Raw genomic sequence first — 20,242 nt, 5'->3', positions numbered from 1 at the left:
AATCTGATAGTGTTGTGATCAGAAAAGATGCTTGATAGGATTTCAGTTCTCTTAAATTTACTGAGGCTTGATTTGTGACCCAAGATATGATCTATCCCGGACAATGTTCTCTATGTATTTGAGAAGAAAGTGTATTCTGCTGCTTTTGGATAGAATGCTCTATAAATACAGCTTTATCTATTCTAATAGAGGAAAACAACAGAATGGGAAAGACTAGAGATCTCTTTAAGAAAATTAGAGATACCAAGGGAACATTTCATGCAAAAATGGACTCGATAAAGGACAGAAATGGTATGGACCTAACAGAAGCAGAAGATATTAAGAAGAGGTGGCAAGAATACATGGAAGAACTGTACAAAAAAGATCTTCATGACCCAGATAATCATGATGGTGTGATCACTCACCTAGAGCTAGACATCCTGGAATGTGAAGTCAAGTGGGTCTTAGAAAAAATCACTACGAACAAAGCTAGTGGAGGTGATGGAATTCCAGTTGAGCTGTTTCCAATCCTGAAAGATGATGCTGTGAAAGTGCTACACTCAATATGCGAGCAAATTTGGAAAACTCAGCAGTGGCCACAGGACTGGAAAAGGTCAGTTTTCATTCCAATCCCAAAGAAAGGCAATGCCAAAGAATGCTCAAACTACCACACAATTGTACTCATCTCACATGCTAGTAAAGTAATGCTCAAAATTCTCCAAACCAGGCTTCAGCAATATGTGAACCGTGAACTTCCTGATGTTCAAGCTGGTTTTAGAAAAGGCAGAGGAACCAGAAATCAAATTGCCAACATCTGCTGGATCATGCAAAAAGCAAGAGAGTTCCAGAAAAACATCTATCTCTGCTTTATTGACTATGCCAAAGCCTTTGACTGTGTGGATCACAATAAACTGTGGAAAATTCTGAAAGAGATGACAATACCAGACCACCTGACCTGCCTCTTGAGAAATCTGTATGCAGGTCAGGAAGCAACAGTTAGAACTGGACATGGACCAACAGACTGGTTCCAAATAGGAAAAGGAGTACGTCAAGGCTGTATATTGTCACCCTGCTTATTTAACTTATATCCAGAGTACATCATGAGAAATGCTGGGCTGAAAGAAACATAAGAATCAAGATTACTGGGAGAAATATCAATCTCTGACATGTAGATGACACCACCCTTATGGCAGGAAGTGAAGAGGAACTAAAAAGCCTCTTGATGAAAGTGAAAGTGGAGAGTGGAAAAGTGGGCTTAAAGCTCAACATTCAGAAAATGAAGATCATGGCATCTGGTCCCATCACTTCATGGCAAATAGATGTGGAAACAGTGTCAGGCTTTATTTTTTTGGTCTCCAAATCACTGCCGATGGTGATTGCAGCCATGAAATTAAAAGACGCTTACTCCTTGGAAGGAAAGTTAAGACCAACCTAGACAGCATATTGAAAAGCAGAGACATTACTTTGCCAGCAAAGGTCTGTCTAGTCAAGGCTATGGTTTTTCCAGTGGCCATATATGAATGTGAGAGTTGGACTGTGAAGAAAGCTGAGTGCCGAAGAATTGATGCGTTTGAACTGTGGTGTTGGAGAAGACTCTTGAGAGTCCCTTGGACTGCAAGGAGATCCAACCAGTCCATTCTGAAGGAGATCAGCCCTGGGATTTCTTTGGAAGGAATGATGCTAAAGCTGAAACTCCAGTACTTTGGCCACCTCACGCGAAGAGTTGACTCATTGGAAAAGACCCTGATGCTGGGAGGGATTGGGGGCAGGAGGAGAAAGGGACAACAGAGGATGAGATGGCTGGATGACATCACTGACTCGATGGACATTAGTCTGAGTGACCTCCGGGGGTTGGTGATGGACACGGAGGCATGGCATGCTGCGGTTCATGGGGTTGCAAAGAGTCGGAGATGACTGAGTGACTGAACTGAACTGAACTGATTCTAATGTGTCTTTTAAGGCCTTTGTTTCCCTATTAATTTTCTGTTTGGATGATCTGTTCATTGAAGAAAGTAGATTATTAAAGTCCCCCATTATTATTGTGTTACTGTCGATTTCTCCTTTTATGGCTGTTAGCATTTACATTTTATATTGAGGTGCTCCTATGTTTGGTATATGTATATTTGTAATTGTTATATCTTCTTCTTGGATTGAACCCTTAATCATTATGCATGTCCTTCTTTCTTGTAATAGTTTTAAAATCTGTTTTGTCTGATATTGCTACTCTAGCTTTCTTCTGATTTCCATTTGCATGGAATATCTTTTTCCATTCCATCGCAGTCTAGATCTGAAGTGGCTCTCTGGTAGCGTATATTCAGGTCTTGTTTTTGTATCCATTCAGCCAATCTGTGTCTTTTGGGTGGAGCATTTAATCCATTTACATTTAAGGTAATTAGCAATATATTACCAATATGTATGTTCTTATTACCATTTTGTTAATTGTTTTAAGTTTGTTTTTATAGGTCTTTTCCCTTCCCTTCCTCTTTTGTTCTCTTCTCTCATGGTTTGATGACAATCTTTAGTGTTGTGTTTTGATTCCTTTTTCTTTTTTGTAGCTATAGCTATTGTGGATTTTTTATTTGCAGTTTCCATGAGGTTTTGATACAGCAATCTATCTATCTATATATATATATACAAGACTGTTTTAAGTTGCTGGTCTCTTATTTCCAATACATTTCCAATACCTTGCATGTGTACTCTCCTTATGATTGGTTTTGATATAATATTTGTGTGCAGACGATTTTTCTATCTTTTCTGTATGTTTGCCTTTACTGATGAGCTTTTCTATTGGTAGTTTCCCTGTTTCTAGTTTTGGTCTTTTCTTTTCCATCTAGAAAATTTCCTGTAGAATTTGTTGTAAAGCTGGTTTGGTAGTGCTGAATTCTCTTAGCTTTTCTAGTCTGTAAAGCTTTTGATTTCTCTATCAAATCTGGAGGAGAGCTATGCTGGGTAGAGCGTTCTTGGTTGTAGGTTTTTCCTTTTCATCGCTTTAAATATACCAGCCACTCCTTTCTGGTCTGTAGAATTTCTGCTGAAAAATTAGCTGATAACCTTATGGAGACTCCTTTTTATGTTATTTATTGCTTTCCCTTGTTTCTTTTAATATTTTTCTCTTTGTCTTTAATTTTTGTCAATTTGATTAATATTTGTCTTGGTGCATTCTTTCTTGGGTGTATCCTATATGGGGCTCTGCACTTCCTAAACTTCAGTGACTATTTTCTCTCCCCAACTAGGGAAATTTTCAGCTATTATCTCTTCAAATATTTGCTCATTCCCTTTCTCAGACCCCTACAATGCAAATGTTGGTGCATTTGACCTTGTCAAAATGGCGGCCTCCAGGACAGCTTATGCCAATGAGCACTCCCCAGTACCCCTGCCACCAATGTCCTTGTCTCCACAGTGAGCCATAGCTGCCCCTTGCCCCTGCTTCCCAGGTGACCCTCCAAGACCAGCAACTAGGTTTGGCCCAGGCTCCTGTGAAGTCACAACTTTCCCCCACTGGATCCCAGTGGGCACTGAACCTTATGTGTGGCCTCCAAGAGTGGCATTATGTTTCCCTCAGTCCAGGGGAGTTCCTGTGATCAAGTCCCCCGGTCTTCAAAGCCAAATGCTCTGGGGGCTCCTCTTCCCAATGCCAAATCCCAGACTGGGAGCCTAATGTGTGTCTCAGAACTCTCACTCCTGTGGGAGAAACTGCAGTGTAATTATTTTCCAGTTTGTGGGTCACCCACCTGGAGGGTATAGGATTTATTTGTATCATGAATGTGTCCTTCATCCTACCCACTTTCTCATGGAAATATGACTGGTGTGATTCTCTACCTATTATTAATGATGGTTATTTCCAGATGGTGGAAAAAATTTTAAAGCTTTCATCCCTGTTTTTTTTTCTGTGTTCCTTATTACGATATGCAAGTTATGATGTGAGGAGGGATCAGAACTAGGAGCTTTTTTGATATTGGATTGGGACTAACCACTAAAATCTCTGATCTGGGCTTGAGATTGTTTGTCCCAGTGTTGCCTAACATTTCCCAAGAGTGATAAAACATCCCAATTTTCTGGAAGCCAGATTATATTTTGTCTTATCTGTGTTACACAAAAGAGTAATACTATATAATTCCATTTATATAAAGCTCTAGATCAGCAAAAATTCACTATGGCAGAAAAAAATTAGAACATTATTGTCTCTTAGGGATGGAGGTGGGAATTGCCTGGGAAGAAGTGAAGTGAAAGTCACTCAGTTGTGTCTGACTCTTTGCCACCCCATGGACTATACAGTCGTTGGAATTCTCTAGACCAGAATACTGGAGTGGGTAACCGTTCCCTTCTCCAGGGGATCTTCCCAACCCAGGGATCAAACCTAGGTCTCCCACATTGCAGGCGGATTCTTTACCAGCTGAGCTACCAGGGAAGCCCCGTGTTCTTTATCTCCATAGAGGTGTGGGTCATATGGAGGTTTGTGTTGTCAAATTCAGTTAATGGTACACTTAACTTTATTGCAGTTCATTGTATGTAAATTTTACCTTAAAAAAGCCCAGGAGCAAATTTTGTATTCTAGTTAATGATGTGCATACTGAAGTGTTTAGGAGGCAATATGTAACGGTATTTACAATCTACTTTGAAATGTGTCAGAGATAAGAGGGATTGATAGATGAAGAAATATGTGATAAAACAGATGTTAGCAATTATAGAATCTGAGTGGTGAGTTGACTTTTCTTTTTAAAAAATTTCAAAATAAAATGTTGGGGAAAGAAAGACCATTGCAATCCCATGAAAGGCTGAGTGAAAATGAAAGAGCTAGAAGGGAACCAAAGGTACAGTCCACCAAACACTTTTTTGTGTGGCACAGATGCTGAGATGAATAGGTCCGTTCTGATCCTGCAGGACATGGGAACATGGAAGGAGAACTACTTGAGAGTACATTTTCCTGATCCAAATGAGTATTTTAGTAATGTATTCATGGAGACTCAGAAGTCGTGAGTATGAGAAAGGAGAGTTCTATTCCAACCAGAAGAAATTAAGATAAACTACCCACCTCAAGTCAAAGACAGTCATCTCCCAGACTTTGAGGATTTCTACTCTGGAAACTTTCATTGCCTCCAGAAGAGGTGACTGATACTATGTGTTCAAACCCCACTGTGGAACAGCTGTTCTCAATTATGATATAGATGTGTTGATAGGTCATTCACAAATGACTTGTTTCTAATAACAGTTGACTCTAAAATAAATTTATTAGAGTCAGTTTAAGGTTCTTAAGTAAGACCATTTTCATGTACACTGCAGTGTATTTTCTCAATTGGAGTTTATGGGTATAGTTAGTGCTGGTGTGAAAAGACTTAAACATAACCAAGGCTGTATCCTTAAGTGTGTCACAAGAGTGAACAGCCCCTGCTCTGTATTTCTTGATGGAAATTCAGTTTGAAAATTACTGATCTGAATGTTAGTTCCATAACCTGACTGTGTATCAAATTCATCTGTGGCCTTTGTTAAAAGTATTGGTTTCTGGATCATATCACCCCCTGGACCTAATGAATCAGAATCTCAGTGTTGGAGCTCCAAGAACCTCTCTTTTTGAAAAACAAATTCCCCAGGTAATTTTTTTCCCTGGCACTGATTCACAGACTTCTGGTCTACAGGAAAATATAAATCCTAAGGGCAGGGCATGGGTCCATCATCATGTCTATTGAACTGATTCATCATTAATAAAGCAGCCATTGTCATGGTAAGTGGTCCTGAAATGCTGGCATAAATCGGGCAGGTGGCCTATGAATTTAGAGGCTCCTACATTCCTGGGCCATAACCAGCAGAGGGAGACTGGCTCCCCAAGACTTTGGTGAAGGCAGCCCTCCCTTTATACCATCTCTTGGTGGACATGCTTTCTTCTGTCAAGTCAGGTTTAAAGCTGTGGCAATTTTAGGAATTTCCCTTGAGTTTTCTCAGAAATGACAATCATACTTTTTCTATATTCTTGCCCAGAAGCATTCTGAACTCTATTCAAGCAATAAATTGAGTACACTATCCAGAGTTCTTACTTCTCTTTCACTGCAGGCTATCTGAACCTCAGAAATGTGTTGTTCCTTTCCTGTTATTAGGATTTCATACAGTTGAGAGGAAACAAGTGTGAGGATCTTATCAGAATCCCGTCATCAAAGAAAGCCCTTTGCTTATAATAATATGCTTCAGTATATGAGCTATGGTGAAAAGCAGAAACTCAAAGTCAAGCTGAGTTCAGAGGCTGAGTTGCTCCCAGATTCAACTAGACCTGATCAAATATATCTAGAAGAATGTGTCAGTTGGTGGGGAGCACTGTTAAGTCATGAGAGTGAGGAAGGAGTCCCAGAGACATGTTGGTGGGGCCCATCCTCCACTAGGTAGGGTGGCTGGAGCCAGTGCCTCTGAGTGTTGTGGTCCCATTGACCAAACATGATAGCCTTTCCTATTTGGGTGCCTTCAGCCACTGGAATTGTATTTTGATCTCCATTTGTTCTGAGCCCACATTCCGCAAGCACTGATTTTTTGCTGACTTGGCTTCCCAGGTAGCTCTGCCTCAGGGAGAAAAGGCGCTAATCATGGGAATTTGGTCTGTTTCCATTTACTCTGACAGTGATTTCTCTTTATGAATGAATAGGGCCATTTCCAGCTATATGAGTTGTCTGTCCATTGCATCATTATAGGGAAACAAGAGGATGTGGTGGCCTTATGCATAGGGAGTATTTCACTCTTTGAAATACTAGAGAATTCCAGAACAACATCTACTTCTGCTTCATTGACTACACTAAAGTCTTTGACTCTATAGATCACAATAAACTGTGAGAGTTGGACAATAAAAAGGCTGAGCACTGAAGAACCGATGCCTTTGAATTGTGGTGCTGGAGAAGACTCTTGAGAGTCCCTTGGTCAGCAAGGAGATCAAACCAGTCAATCCTAAAGGAAATCAACCGTGAATATTCATTGGAAGGACTGAAACTGAAGCTCCAATATTTTGGCCATCTGATGTGAAGAGTAATCATTAGAAAAGACCCTGATGCTGGGAAAGATTGAAGGCAGGAAGAGAAGGGGACAACAGAGGATTAGATGCTTGGATGGAATCACTGACTTGATGGACACGAGTTTAAGCAAGCTCTGGGAGATGGTGAAGGACAAGGAGGCCTGGCATGCTGCAGTCCACAGACATGACCGAGTGACTGAACAACAACAATACTCCCTGAAAGAGTTATTCCACATTGCAGATTACTGATGTATTCGAAAATTGCATACAAGCAGAACACACACATATTAGAAGTAAACTTCCTATAGGAAGGAAATGAGGCAGGAGAGAACTGAGGTGTTTTGGTCATATTTGGAACAATCCACAGGCTGCATTATGCCCATATTTATAGAGTTCTAGAAATATTCAGTATTTCAATGTATCAGATGTTGACAACATCCAACAGGTGGAGGAAGAGAGAGATGTTGTAGGGTGAGGAGAAGGTGATTTGCACAGGCCATGGATGTGGGGCATCATGAACCAGATCTAAAATAATCCAAACACAAATGTCCAGTCTCTAGCAGTGGAAAAGTAAAAAAGTAAAAGTGAAAGATTCAGTTGTGTCTGACTCTTTGTGACCCCATGGACTATACAGTCCATGGAATTCTCCAGGCTAGAATACTGGAGTGGGCAGCTGTTCCCTTCTCCAGGGGATCTTCCCAACCCAGGGATCAAACCCAGGTCTCCTGCATTGGGGGTGGATTCTTTACCAGCTGAGCCACAAGGGAAGCCCAAGAATACTGGAGTGGGTAGCCTATCCCTTCTCCAGTGGATCTTCCCGACCCAGGAATTGAACAGGGGCCTCCTTCATTGCAGGTGGATTCTTTACCAACTGAGCCATCAGGGAAGCCCCAGGCATTAGATACCATGGGGCAAGTAAGAAAGACCCATCACTCACTCGTTGTTGTGCTGGATTATCTGGCAGTGACACCCTTAGTTTTCTGTATTAGAGGAAAAGCTAATTTGCTGTAACAAATATCCCCCCAAATATACTAGCTTAAGTCAAGCAGAAGTTTATTTCTCCTCCGTGTAACAATTCAACTGGTGTAGACTAGCATGGCAGCTCTGTTCTAGGGGGTCATTTGGAATCCAAGATCCTGCCATCTTACTTCTTTGTGGTTACCAACTGTATATTACTGCCCAGTAGAACTTTCCATGATAATGGAAATGTGCTACATGTGTGGTGTACAATATGAGTCAACAGCCACATGTGGCTAGCAGCTGAAATGTGGCTGAGGAACTAAAATTTTAACTTTACTTAGTTTAAATTTAAATAGTCATAGATGTCTAGTGGTTACTTTATTTGACAGAGCAACTCTAGATCAAAGCTGGGTGGTTTCCAAGTCCAGTTCCTGTTCGGGAAGGGAAAGAGAGTGTTAGTAGGATAAAGGTCTCATCTTTTAGGCTGGAGAGGACTCCGAAGGTGAATATATTACTTCAGTTCAAATCTCATTTATCCATTCTTAGTAAACCAGCCACATCTAGGTATAAGGACAGAGAAGAAATTATTTCTGTCTAGAGGGCCATGTGCAGCTCTATTGTTATGCTCAAGTGATGGGCAGACTTCGGTGGATATCTAGAAGTCTCAGCCACAGCATCTCATTTTTGTAATCTTAACTCTAGGACTGTGGGCACATTAACATTTCTAAGCCTTGGTGATAATGAGCATCATCACTACTCCATAAGGTTATAGTGAGGGTCATGATGAGCTAATGCTATAAAGCCCTCACTTTAATGCCATAAAGCACCATGCTGGGCACACAGTATTGAATTAATATTGGGCATTGCTACTACAGCTTTTGTCAGCTCCAGTAATGTTTACCGAGCGCTGACGCCCTCTCTGTTTTGAAAATGGCTCAGCATGCATGCATGCACCTGTGATAATAAAGTTCTGAATAAGAAACGAGGGCTCTGCCAAACCACACAAGGGAAACAGCGTACATGGAGACATGTCTGCACATCAGACCCCTGGCTTGGTTAATGAGAGTTTGCTTCTGAGAAAAATGTTCATCTGATGTGCTGGCAGTCCCGGGTTTCTTAGCCTGAGACGTACTCACTGAAATGATTATTGTTACTGTGAAGGACCTCTTTGGGGATGCTCAAGAGCTTTTACCCCAGAAGGACAGCATGTTTCTTTCATGCCTTACTGCCAAATGGAGTCTAGTACCGTGAATAGAGAAAGATACGCTTTTAAAAAGATAACTATGCCTGTCGGTTCACAGTGTTTTCTTGATGAACTGATAATTAGCACATCTCTATCTTGAAGAAGATAGAGACTGGCTATTTACTTGCTGAATGAAGCATCTTGGGTTTTTTCCATATCCTGACAATTGTAAGCAGTGCTGCTATGAATGTTGGGGAGCATGTGTCTTTTTTTACTCAGTGATTATGTTTTTAAGAAGAGTTTAGTGTATATTTTATAGCAGACTTACTTTAAGATATGTACACATCACTAAAGGGAAATCCTCAGTGTAAACAATCATTTATTATCAATTTCTAGTGACTCTTTAAAAAGAATAGTATTACAGTCTGAGAAGGGTGGCTTGGGGATCCACTGAGCAGGCAAGACTGGATTTTCTTCCTGACCTCACTCTCAGGCATGACCAGAGTCCCTAGCTGTCTTGAGCTCCAAGGAACAGATGTTAGTGAAGTTCTTTTTGGTTGTAGCATTCTGGGTCAAATCAGGTGATATAAACTATACCGTGGGTTAAATAGAAGTTTAATGTAAGAATTACTAGCTATGCTATAATAGTCACTATAAGGAAACTATAGGGTACCTTAAGATCAAGGAGGAGTACACAAAAAAGGGTAAACTTGGAAGGACTTCGGACCTCATTAAAGAGAATGCGATTCAGCCCTAAAGATAGTATAAAAGTTTGCTGCTTTGTCCGGTCCAAAGCTGGTCTGGAGCTGCTACCCTCTCAAATGCAGATGTGGGAGCAGGCAATCAGCAAGTGGTAGCACGGGCAAGCAGTGGGGGTCTGGAGGCTGCAGGGGTAGGAAGCTCTCAGAGCATGTGGGCTGCACAGGAATCTGCAGAAGGAGCAGCAGCTCCATGTGGATATAGACTCAGAACTCTTAATTACAATAGCAACAAATTTAATTTAGTCAGAAATTCAGGAGCAGCCAAACCAGATGATTCTGGCTTAGGATCTTTCCTGTAGTTGCAGTTGGGATGTTGGCAGAGGTTGGAGTTATCTGAAGTCTTGACTGGAGCTGGAGGATCGACCTTTCAGATGGTTCACTCACATGGCTGTGGCAAGAGGCCTCAGTTTCTCACAGGATCGTGGTAGGAAAATTCCCTTCTTTGTCCCACGAATCTCTCTATAGGCTCTTGAGTGTCCTCTCAACATGGTGGCTACCTCCCTCCATAAGAAGCAACCCAAGAGATTGCCCAAGCCACAGTCTCTTTTGTGACCTGATTTTAGAAATGACACATCACTTTATTTATTCTATTAGTTAGAAGAGAGTCATTAAATCAATTTCATACACAAGGGGAGAAGAATAAGGCTCCACGTTATCTAAGGAGTACCAAAGAATTTCTGAACATATTTTGAAATCCCCATAGGAAAGATTTGTGAATTTTTCATTGGTCAAGGCAACTTCATGGACATTATCTGGTCTCTCCTTATCTAGCAAGTACTGTACCTAAGATACTGCTATTATTATAACAGGTGTTTCAGTAGCAGGATGCCATGGTATCTTGGTGGTGGGAGATATCTCTGGTGGTGGGAGATGAAACAGGAAGGAAGAGTTCAGATCTCCCTCATCAGGGTACCAAGTGGTGATGTCCTTCAGGGCTCTCTGGAGAACCTGCACTAACCTCGTGTTGACGCTGGCATTTAAACACCTGCTGCTCTAAAGGCCTTTATGTCCATGGTTAGCCATGCAGTTAAGAAATGGGGAGCGGCATGGTTGAAGGAAATAATGGGAAAACAAGGGGTCCCTTAAGAAAATGGTTACAAAATATTGATAGATATGGCTACATGCACGTTTATGAATGAATTACGAGCCAAAGGACAAATTAAGAAAACATGTACAACATATATGTTAGAAAACAAGTTAGTTTTTATAATATCTTAATTTCTTCAGAAGCAAAAGATAATTATCCCCAATAGAAAAGCAGGCAAAGGATATATTTGGGGAGGACTTAGAAGGGGGCACTTCGATGGGATTGGGTCGACTTGTAATCACTCAGAATAAGCAGCAGGGACTTTCAGAGATTTCCCTTGGTCAGGATTCAGGACAGTACTTTAGCAGCTTGTGCATGCTCAGTTGCTCAGTCATATCTGACTCTTGGTGACATTAAGGACTGTAGCCTGTCAGGCTCTTCTGTTCTTGGGATTCTCCAAGCGAGAATACTGGAATGGGCTGCCATGGCCTCCTCCAGGGGATCTTCCTGACCCAGGGATCAAACCCGCGTCCCTTGTGTCTTCTGCATTGGCAGGCGGGTTCTTTACCACTGGTGCCACCTGGGAAGCGGCCTGTAGCTTGTAGCACCTAGCAGCTTGTAACACCTTACATCTCCTTATTTATTGAGGAAAGATGGTCTGTGACTTGGGACGTTTGTAAGAATAGAATTTTCTTCTATCTTTCCCCTATGAAATATTTGGCACTTATGAAATTGTTCCTTATCTGTGATATTTTATGATAACAAAGTGAGAGTGAAGAATCTTCAACTGCTCATGTATGAGGTACATGTTGCAAGGAGTCAGTAAGACCTGCAGTGGAGCAGATCTGTTCATGAGAGGGTATTCCAAGGATCAACACTTCCAAATGGAAGGGGACTTGGGAATCCTATTTTTTACATCCTTCCTTTATGCTCTTCTGACAATGCTCCTCTTGTTTATTACACAATTGTTAAGTGATAGAAAGAGGATAGACTTGGAGGGGGCTGTACTCTGAACAAAGGCACAACCATGTGAATTTAAATAAAAGTCAATGTGACTCTGGGTGCCTATACTGCAGGATGAGAAGGAAATTGAACCTCATCAACATTACGGCTTTTTCTTCATGCCTTCTCTGCCGTGGAATGACATAAAGGCTCCAGGGCTTTATGAGAAAGCAAATACTTAAGGCGGTCTCCAGGTCTTTGGCTCCTATTGCGTGCTGCCTTCTCCCTCCCTCCCTCCTCTCCTACCTCCCTTCTTCCATCCTGTCTGTTTTTTCCTTTTATGAGGAAGATAAACGGGTAAGGCAAAACTAATAAGAAACAGTAGAACTCTTCATAGTCGTTTTGCGGGGGTCTTTCATAGTCTACTCTTGTAGAAAGCAGAGCTCAAGGGTAAAGTTTATGGCCTAATACCTTGTTTCAGAGTGCAAACCAGTGGTATGTTGGAGTCTCACAGGAACTGTTGTTTTTCAGTTGCTCAGTCATGTTAGACTCTTTTGTGACCCCATGGACTGTAGCCCACCAGGTTCCTCTGTCCATGGGATTTTCCAGGCAAGAAAGAATACTGGAGTGGGTTGCCATTTCCTTCTCCAGGGGATCTTCCCAACCCAGGGATCAAACCTGTGTCTCCTGCCACATCTCCTGCATTGCAAGGCAGATTCTTTACCACTGAGCCAATGGGGACTCAGTCTCACAAGAGCTACTTGTTTAATTTTCAGGTATTTTTGTAAAATGCTGCCATAAATTAAACAAATGAACCAAATTAAACCAATGAAAGAAATTATATGAAAAACAAAGGTAATAAATACTCAAACATTACTTCTTGATTATTTGATTATATTTTCCTACCATCTATCGTCTTGAGGTTATTTGTGTTTTGAATGTGGTAGAAATAAGAAATAATAGGTCTTCCCAGACATCTCTTTCCAACTCCACTTGCAGTAACAGTATGTTAGCAGCTTGAAAGCAGCCAGGGTGGGAGTGTTTACACCACAGACTTGTTGACTGAACAACTGAACAATAGGTGTGGGAAGTCGCCTTAGTCACGTCCAGCTTTTTGCAACCCTATGGACTATAGCCCACCAGGCTCCTCTGTCCATGGGATTCTCCAGGCGAGGGTCCTGGGGTGGGTTGCCATTTCCTTCTCCAGGGATCTTCCCGACCCAGGGATAGAACCTGTATCTCTTGTGTCTTCTACATTGACAGGCGGGCTCTTTACCACTGGAGCCACCTGGGAAGCCCTAGCAATAGGTAAATGATACAAATGAGGGCTTGACGTGTTATTCTTTGTGGTTTCACTTTCATCCTATTCATTCTAAATGAAAATGTCAGACAAGCTTACATTGGGACTATCCTAGGAGAGCCATTGTTGAACACTCACTAGCACACCACTGGGCAAACCCAGAGAACCAGGAGTGAGGAAAACAGGGAGTGGAGCAGGGAAGGAGGCAACTCAGATACAAGGAGGTGTAGGTATCGTCCCCAGATAATTGAAACAGGGCTTCAACAGCTATTGGCACACCTATGCTCACAGCAGCAGCATTCACAATATCCAAGAGACGGAAGTAACTAATGTCTATCGACATGATGGATAAAGAAACTACGATACATACATGTGATGGGCCATTATTCAGCCTTAAAAAGAGGAAATCCTACCCTATGCTGTAGTGTGGATGAATTGTAAGGACATTATGCTGAGTGAAATAAGTCTACCACTGTGAAAGGAAAATAAAAATGGATTCTGTATTGCTAAGAGAGCTCCCCAAAATGGAGGCAAGAGGCCATTGAGGAAGCATGTCTCTGCCTGGGTGGAATATGACCTTTTAGCCTCTTATTGTCTTAATGTAGGCATCCAGAACATCCACCAGAAACTCAAGATGCCTGTTGGACCCTCACCCTAAAATAAATTGTGATTCCTTAAGGACGAATATTTCCTGACTTGCCTCAGAGTCAATCACAGTTCTCTTCAGAAAACTATTAACTACCTTGTGGCTTTTGTCTCTATAAGCCCCTGATTCTTTGTCTTCCTCAGAACACGTGGTTTTACTGGAATCTGTGCCTCCTTCATTGCAATTCTGTGTGTGAGTGTTACTTGCTCAGTTGTGTCTGACTCTTTGCAACCCCATAGACTGCAGCCCACCAGGCCCCTCTGTCCATGGGATTCTCCAGGCAAGAACACTGGAATGGGCAATTCTGAGGAATGCCAAATAAAGCTCTTTGTTCTTTGCAGCCTCAATACTGATTATTGTTCAACATTGCACGATTCCACTTATATGAGGTATCTAAAATTGTCACTCTTAGAAACAGTGGGGGCTTCCCAAGTGGTTCAGATGGTAAAGAATCTGCCTGCAGTGTGAGAGACCCAGGTTCGATCCCTGGGTCAGGAAGATGCCTTGGAGAAGGGAATGGCAACCCACTCCAGTATTCTTGCCTGGAGAATTCCACGGGCACAGGAGCCTGGCAGGCTACCGTTCATGGGGTTGCAAAGAGGTGCACACGATTGAGCAACTAACAAGCACACACAGAAATAGTGGTGGCCAGAGCTAGGGAGATGGGGGAAAGGGTAGAGAGTGTCAGTTTGCAAGATGAAAAAATTCTAGTGCTCTGTTGTATAACAATGTGTGTATAGTTAACACTACTGTACTGTACACTTAAATATAGTGGACATAGTAAATTTTATGTTATACACAGACACACATATATATAAATATAATGGTAAAGAATCCACCAGCAATGCAGGAGACACAATCCCTGGGTCAGGAAGATCCCCTGGAGGAGGTCATGGCAACCCACTCCAGTATTCTTGCGTGGAGAATCACCATGGACAGAGGAGCCTGGCAGGCTACAGTCCATAGGGTTGCAAAGAGTCAGACATGACTGAGCAACTAAGCACGCACATACCACATATTAAAAAGAGAGAAAAATGGTTACTTAGCTAGTCTCAGGGTCTAACATGCACATCTAATTGATTGGTTTCATATGATATCTTCAGGGTTTCCAAATAGTCCATATGTATGAAAAAGAGGAAAGGAGTTCTCTCCCAGGTCCAACTGTCTCCCAGGTCCAACGGACTGACCAGGTCCACTCTGTCTTCCACTGGTCAGTCACCCTATAGGGTGTAACTCCACCGTACTTTTAGCTTCTGTCACCTGGCCTCTCCAAGTAGTTGTCTGGTTTTCAGGGACAGCAGTCTCTCTTTGTCTGCGCTGAGTGGGGGGCTTCTTGATCTGCACCAGCGGTAGCAGCAGCAGTGACTGGCTCCACAATCACAAGCTGTCTCTAGATCCAGGAAGCAAGGTACATGGGCAGATGGGAGTGACACAGAAACCGAGCCTGCACGATGTCCTTGTGCTCTCTAAATTCAAGCCGAAATCAGGAAGGAGTTATGTGGGAACACAGTTACTTGTCATCAGAAATGACGAGGAAAAGGAAGAATTGCAAGTTAATTGTGAAAGGGGTTTACTTGAGAAAGCCACTCCTCAAAAAAGCAAACAGGTGATGATGACGTAGGTAAAATATTTTCTGCAGAGGAAAAGCATCTTGATAGTACCTACTCAGAGTTTCACAAGCAAAGTATTAATACATAAAGGCCAGTATTATTGGTTACTATTCTACTGTGACTGTAGTAAGTAGCTTATGAAATTCAGCTAATGAATGGAAGAGAGCTATATTTATCAAAAGGGCGTTGTATTGATGGGAACACATTTTAGTTTTCAAAATATCACTTTGGAGAGTAAACTCATCAATCTAAAAGAGCTGGTTGGAAGCTAGATTTTATTATTCTCCGCTCTTGGGAAATTGGCAAGAAAAATAGGGTCAGATCCCTCTTGTTTATACTGCGTTTGCATTGTGCTTTGGAGAATGGATTTCCACATTAATTAAGCTGAGTAAATTCTTAGGAGAACTACTTGCTTTTATTAGCAAATGCTAATCAAAAGGCTTCCATACATTTAATCAGTTGTTACCACTGCTCCCTGGGTGTAGCAGTTTTTGTTTCCTTCCCTATTCAGAGGTGAAATTGACTTAAGACCCTCTAGATTGAACTAGAGCTCAGAGAGGTGACTTTTTTTCTTAACAATGGTTTGCTGCTAAGTCGCTTCAGTCATGTCCGACTCTTAGCGACCCCATGGACTGCAGCCTACCAGGCTCCTCTGTCCATGGGATTCTCCAGGCAAGAGTACTGGAGTGGGGTGCCATTGCCTTCTCCGAACAATGTCTTTAAATATTTGGAGTCCCTAGAATAGTAAAGTAATTATTAAGACAATAAAATTGTCATGAAGGTGCTATTTAAGTCCTTTGCTTTTTAAACTTCTTTGACAACCTCAGTCCCCTGAAGTTTGAATCACTTTAGCAATAACTCCAGAGAGGTCTCTGTGTGTCCTAACTTTAAAGAGCGACCCTGGCTCCCATGCAGCTTTTCTGCTTCTGGACAGCATCCGTGGGCTCAGTCTTTGTACTTTCTTGGTTGCATTTCCAGATAATGCTTCTCTGCTATTGAGACCATAGTAGCTCATAGTCTCACTTGGACTATAAACAACCCCCTTTTAAAGTTTCATGTCTCCCAGAAAACAAATTGCTGCTGCTGCTAAGTCGCTTCAGTCGTGTCCAACTCTGTGCGACCCCATAGACAGCAGCCCACCAGGCTCCCCCATCCCTGGGATTCTCCAGGCAAGAACACTGGAGTGGGTTGCCATTTCCTTTCCCAATGCATGAAAGTGGAAAGTGAAAAGTGAAAGTGAAGTTGCCCAGTCGTGTTCGACTCTTAGCGACCCCGTGGACTGCAGCCTACCAGGCTCCTCTGTCCATGGGATTCTCCAGGCAAGAGTGCTGGAGTGGGGTGCCCCAAAGTAACTCCAGACACTGATTCTCAAGCCTGAGTGAGAAATGTATGGTTTGTCGAATGGAAAGAAATCCAATGCCCCTATGACAGCTGTCAAGACAGTCCTTATACCCTCACTCTCTACCCCCATCACATCCCCTCACCTTTTTCATGTAATGCTTATGGTCTGATTTCTGACTGCCAGCATCCAAATATCCTTTTCTGCAGGCTTTTCTTGTGCAAACTGCAGGCCAGTAGTGCTCCTTATGTTTAGCAGCCTTCTGCCAACTGACGGAGCTGGCGTATAGATAGCTACCTCAGCTCCCTCACTTCTGGGGTGACAGTTCTGACATACAAGCTACACACTGACCCCCAGGGTTCTGGAGCAGAACCAAGCTCCAGTGGCCCATAGTAGGCACCTGCTTGACAACACCTCCTTTATTATCTTCTTTCCTTCCTTGGCTCACTCCCCACTCCCCTAGAGCTGTTTCTGGGGATGGCTTCCAAAATAAACCACTTAATTGAACATTTTTTTTGCCTCAGTATTTGCTTTTGGAGGAACCCAAATGAAGACAGCCTCTAAAATCATAAGACACATTTGAGCTGAATATAATGCCACTTTTTATTTCCGGAAGAGCCCTTGAAAATGATGTATTCATTTCAGCTGAGTTCTTCACCTGTCAAATAACTTTGATTTGGCCATAGCTGAAAGAATGTTTTGAGTTCTTCATACCTATTATTTTTCCAAAGTTGTTTCCAGAAGCCATCAGTTTTTATTCTTTATCTAAAGTAGCTTTCAGATATAAACTTTAATTAGTATATTGCAGTCTATGAAAGGAACAATAAGCTTGAAATTTCACCAGTTTATCTCCCCCTCCTCCCACTCCTTTATTTCCCCTTCCCCATCCCTTTATTTAACATTTGGTTAAAATATCCATACATTTTGATAAGTAGTTGAAAATATGAAAATAAATGAACTAAGGACCTGAATTAGAAAAAAAATGATGGCAAAGTCATTCAAGGAAAGCAAGAGGAAAACATGGAAAAAGATAATGGCAGAAATTAATTAACTAAAACCCACAGAGATATAGAATTGATAAAGCAAACATAAGATTCTTTTTAAAAATCAGTAGTATAAACCTCTGACAAGTCTATTCAAGAAATAAAGAGAGCATAAATAAGCAGAGTTAACTGTTATGATATAACATTTAATAATTGAAGATGCTTTTTCAACATTGTTCAGAAATTGTTGTCTAGAATTACTCTAAATTCATTTTTTAAATACAGGTATTACAAGAAGTGGTGACTGTAGAATTTCTAGGTAGAAAAGATTAGGAGTATACATGCTTGTGGGATGGAGATATTTGAGACTGGGCCTACCCTCAACACTGAAAGGTAAGTTGTGAACCTGTAAGGGGGAAAATAAAGTACCCAGCATTTTCCAAATTCATGGGTCGCTAGGGTTCTTCAGACCATAGGTTGGACAACACTCTGGGATTCAATGAACAAGAACGAAAAAGGAAAGTCTAAGGGTAGAGCTATTCATTTATTTACAAGATAATTATTTTTAGATGATATGAGAGTTTGTTTCTCTAGAAAATTTAAGAAAATCCCAGTTGAAAAACTGTATGACAATCTACAATGTTAATAACTTTACAAAATATCAGCAAAACTAGTTAAAAATGGAATATGAAGTTTATCATATTTAAATACTATAAAAATATAAAATGCCTGCTGCTGCTACTGCTGCTAAGTTGCTTCAGTTGTGTCCAACCCTGTGCGACCCCATAGATGGCAGCCCATCAGGCTCCCCCATCCCTGGGATTCTCCAGGCAATAACACTGGAGTGGGTTGCCATGTCCTTCTCCAATGCATGAAAGTGAAAAGTGAAAGTGAAGTCGCTCAGTCATGTCCGACTCTTAGCGACCCCATGGACTGCAGCCTACCAGGCTCCTCCATCCAGGGGATTTTCCAAGGAAGAGTACTGGAGTGGGGTGCCATTGCCTAGGAACGAAATTAATAATATACTGCTTCTAGATGAAGAAAATCAGAAAGTGTTCCTGAAGAAAATTAATGAACAAATGAGGGGCATTTTTAAGATTGTGAAGATGTTAATTTCTGAAATTAATCTATGAGTATAATATACACATAATTAGAATAGTAAAAGGAATTTAAAACAAAAATTATAAACATTACATAATTTTTTAATTTTCATACTGCATTTTAAAATAAAAGTATATAAGTATTATTATTACTATTGCAATGAGAAAAAAATAGAGCAATAAAAATTAAATGAGTAGTTTCTGGTTCAGGATGGCAGAGTAGAAAGATGTGCACTCACCTCCTACTGCAAGAGCACCAAAATCACAACTAGCTGTTAAACAACCATTGACAGGAGAATGCTGGAACCCACCAGAAAAAGATATACCACGTCCAAAGACAAAGAAGAAGTTGCAGTGAGACAGTAGGAGGAGTGCAATCATGAAAAATCAGATCCCACATCTGCTGGGTGGGTGACCCACAAACTGGGGACCAATAATACCAAAGAAGCTCTCCCACTGTTGTGAAGGTTCTGAAACCCACGTCAGGCCTCACAGCCTGGGGATCCTATAAAGGCCCTGGGAATCCCCAGGGAATCTGAACTTGAAGGTCAGCAGATTTGATTATAGGACTTTCACAGGAGTGGGGGTAACAGAGACTCCAGTCTTGGAGGCCACAAACAAAATCTTGTGCACAGTAAGACCCAGAGGAAGGCTGAACAAACCACTCAGGAGACCGAACCAAAACTACCAGCTGGTGTGGGAGGGTCTCCTGTGGAGGCATGGGTTGGCATGGGCTCACCACAGGGACAGGGCGCTGGCAGCAGCAGTCCGGGAAGGCCCCCCTTGACATAAACCCTCTTGGAGGTCATCATTAACCCCCCCAGGGTGGGGTCACCTCAGACCAAGCAACTAACAGGGAGGGAGCACAACCCCACCCATCAGTAGATAATCAGATTAAAACTTTACTGAGCAAGGCCCTGCCCACCAGAGCAAGACTCAATTTTTCCCACCTTCAGCCCCTCCCATCAGGAAGCTTACCCAAGCCTCTTAGCCTCCTCCATCAGAGGGCAGACAGAAGAAGCAAGAAGAACCACAATCCCACAGTGGCTAGAACAAAAACCACATTACAGAAAGCTAGTCAAGATGAAAAAGCAGAAAATTATGTCCCATATGAAGGGACAAGATAAAACCCTAGAAAAACAGCTAAATGAAGAGGAGATAGGCAAACTTCCAGAAAAAGAATTCAGAATCATAGTGAAGATGATCTAGGATCTCGGGAAAACAACGAAGAAGATGCAAGAAATGTTTACCAAAGACCTAGAGGAACTAAAGAACAAACAAACAGAGACGAATAATACACTAGAAGGAATCAGTAGCAGAATAACCGAGGCAGAAGAATGGATAAGTGACCCGGAGGACAGAATGGTGGAAATCACCGCTGCTGAACAGAATATAGAAAAGAGAATGAAAAGAAATGAAGAAAGCCT

Source organism: Oryx dammah, unplaced genomic scaffold (assembly GCF_014754425.2).
Source record: "Oryx dammah isolate SB20612 unplaced genomic scaffold, SCBI_Odam_1.1 HiC_scaffold_25, whole genome shotgun sequence".
Taxonomy (NCBI): Eukaryota; Metazoa; Chordata; class Mammalia; order Artiodactyla; family Bovidae; genus Oryx; species Oryx dammah.
The sequence above is the reverse complement of the archived record's forward strand: the minus strand, read 5'-3'. Positions refer to the sequence as shown.